Below are 3418 nucleotides of genomic sequence, written 5' to 3' on the forward strand. Positions count from 1 at the left end.
ATTTTCACATTAATAGTAAATTAAATAATATTTGATTGCGTTTAATTTTTTTTAAAATAAGATACATTAAAGTATATATTTTACAAAATAACTAAAAATATTTATAATATTATATGCAGTAAAATAATATATATTAAAATTGTCTAAGATGTTATTATTATATATAATAAAATAGTAGATATTATTATTATATAATAAAATAGTATAATATATTATTTGTTTCTTTTTTTTCGCTTGGTTCTTTATAAAAATTTACTATTATTTAGAGTTTTTAATAATGAAATCATTTTTAAAATTAATAATATTTATAGTCATTGATTATAATTAAAATTGTATTACCATTTTCACCATTCATTATCAAATTGATGGTTTTGCTTTCTGTCTTTTTCTTCTTTTCATTATTATAATATCATTGCTTTCATTCTTTATTTTTATTTTTATGTATGAAAAATGATATTTGAATGTGTTATTCATATCTTCAAAATTGAGGATTTAACTCTTTTAGAATGGCAAGGTATAAGGTGAATTTATATTCATAATTAATAAAAACTCATTTGTTTAAATTTTTATTTTCAGTGTTATTTATATTTATATTTTGATTTTAGGTCTAACAGTTTCTGTAGAAGCAAGATATTTTGATGTTTTGATGATGACAAAGGATCAAGTGCTTCTCAAGTTTTATTCAAGACAAGAATCCAAGAAAATCAAGATATATGATCAAGTTGATCTCTAAAATCTTAGGAAGAAGTTTCCAAATTGAAAAAGCAAAAGGTTTGGCCAAAGAATTTTATCTAAATCATTTTAAATTGAGATTTACTCTCTGGTAATCGATTACCAGAGGATGTAATCGATTACCAGTGGCCAATGTGCTTTCTCAAAAGGTTTTAAATATTTTAGAAAGCATGTAATTGATTACACATGTCTTGTAATCAATTACCAGAGGTTTGGAACGTTTTAAAACAACCATAAGAAATTTGAATTTAAATTTCAAAGTTGTGTAATCGATTACAGTAAGTTGATAATCGATTACCAGTGTTTAAATATTCAAATTTCAAATGAGAAAAGTCATAACTCTTCAGAAGTAACTGTGTAATCGATTACACCATTATTGTAATCGATTACGAGTGAGGATTTTCGAATATAACTCCTAACAGTCACATATTTTCAATTTTTTTTGAATGGCCATCAAAGGCCTATATATAAGTGACTTGGGATTCGAAAAATTCTTGAGAGTTTTTATTGCCCAAAAAGTCTTATCCTCTCAAAAGATTAATAGAGTTTTTCTGAACTGAAATGTCTTATCCTCTCAAAAAGGATTCTTTGGTCAAACACTTTTATATTCAATAAGGAATCTTGATTGATCTTCAATTGTAATATCTTTCTCTTTCAAGAGAGGTTTCTTCTTCTCTTCTTCTTACTTCTGAAAAGGGATTAAGAGACCGAGGGTCTCTTGTTGTAAAGGATTCCTGAACACAAGGGAAGGGTTGTCCCTGTATGGTTCAGACTTTGTAAAAGGAGTTTTACAAAGAGAGTGGAAAATCTCAAGTGGGTTGCTTGAGGACTGGACATAGGCACGGGAAGTGGCCGATCCAGTATAAATCAAGTTTGCATCTCTCTCTTCCCTTAAACTTCTTTTATTTATTGCTATTTATCTTTTGTTTTAAAGAAGTTTATTTTGAATTCTCTTTTGAGTAATTCATGTTAAGGGTACATTGTTAATCCAAAAAGAGAGAGTGAAATTTTAATTGGGGAATAGTCTTTGTATCTTAATTCAACCCTTCATTCTTAAGATAACTAAGGTCATTTCTCTAACAAGTGGTATCAGAGCAAGATTCTTGTATAAAGTTTAAAAATTTCAAGAATAGATATGGCCTCATCCAACTTTTCATTTCCTGAGGGAAATTCTATTAATAGGCCTCTTATGTTCAATGGCAAGGGTTATCACTATTGGAAAACCCGAATACAGATCCTTATTGAAGCCATAGATTTAAATATATGGGAAACCATTGAAGTTGGTCCCTTTATTCCTACAAAGGTAGTGGGAAATACAACTATAGAAAAATCAAGAGAAGAATGGAATAATGATGAAAGAAGAAAGGTTCAATACAATTTAAAGGCAAAAAATATAATCACTTCTGCATTAGGCATGGATGAATATTTTAGAGTCTCAAACTGTAAAAATGCAAAAGAAATGTGGGATACATTGCAAGTAACCTATGAAGGCACAATTGATGTCATGAGATCTAGAATAAACACTCTCACACATGAATATGAACTGTTCAGAATGTTTCAATATGAGACCATAGAAGATATGCTGAAGAGGTTTACTCATATAGTTAATCATCTTGCGTCATTGGGAAAAATATTTCCTAATGAAGATCTTATTAACAAAGTGTTGAGATGTTTAAGCAGGCAATGACAACCAAAAATAACAGCAATTGCAAAATCAAGAGATGTCACTAATATGTCTCTTGCCACTCTCTTTGGAAAACTTCAAGAACATGAAATGGAACTTATGAGACTCCATCAACATGAAGAGAATGATATAAAGAGAAAAGGAATAGCACTCAGAGCCTCATCATCTTTTATTTAAGAAGAAAGTGACAAATAGGACTTGATTGAAATAGAAGAAGATTATGATGATTTCAGATTCTTTGTGAAAAGGTTCAATAAATTTATGAGAAACAAAAGAAATAAAAGGGAATCAAACATCAATACAAAAAAGAAAGAAGAAGATTCCTCCTTAGCCCCAACATGCTATGAAAACAATCAACCTGGGCACATGAGATTCAATTGTCTTGTCTTTAAAGGAAGAATGGAAAAATCCGACAAGAGGAATCTCAAAAAAAGAAAGAAAAGAAAGCATAAATCACTTGGGAAGATAATGACATAAATTCTTCAAGTGATTCAGAAAAATAAAATCATAAATTTGGGTTTCATGTTGAAAGACTATGAAAGCAGAGAAGAGCAAAGTTGATACATTAATAGCAATTTCTCCAAACATATGGCGGGAGATGCATCAGAGTTTATTCATATTTCTCCCAAAGATAGTAAATATATGATCTATGGAGACAATGAACAAAGGTCACTTGTCTTTGATTAATTACTTTTAATTATTTTTTGCCTATGATTGTTAACTCTTGATTGAATTTTGATGCTTTTTTTCTGCTTAAATGTTGATTGTCTTTGATGATTGTTTTTTAATGAGTTTTTGATTGTGTTTGAGATTGATGTTTGATTGTGTTTAATTGTAAGTATTTGATTGTGTTTTTGATTGATGTGTTATTGTGTTTTTTATTTTGCTTGATTAATATTGTATGCTTGTTAGTATAATTGATTGATAGAGTTAGATGATGTTCTTAGATAATAGAAATAGGTAATTTTTAGGAGAAAAACCTTGTTTGGTGTTCTGATAATC

Source organism: Glycine soja, chromosome 8 (genome assembly GCF_004193775.1).
Source record: "Glycine soja cultivar W05 chromosome 8, ASM419377v2, whole genome shotgun sequence".
Taxonomy (NCBI): domain Eukaryota; kingdom Viridiplantae; phylum Streptophyta; class Magnoliopsida; order Fabales; family Fabaceae; genus Glycine; species Glycine soja.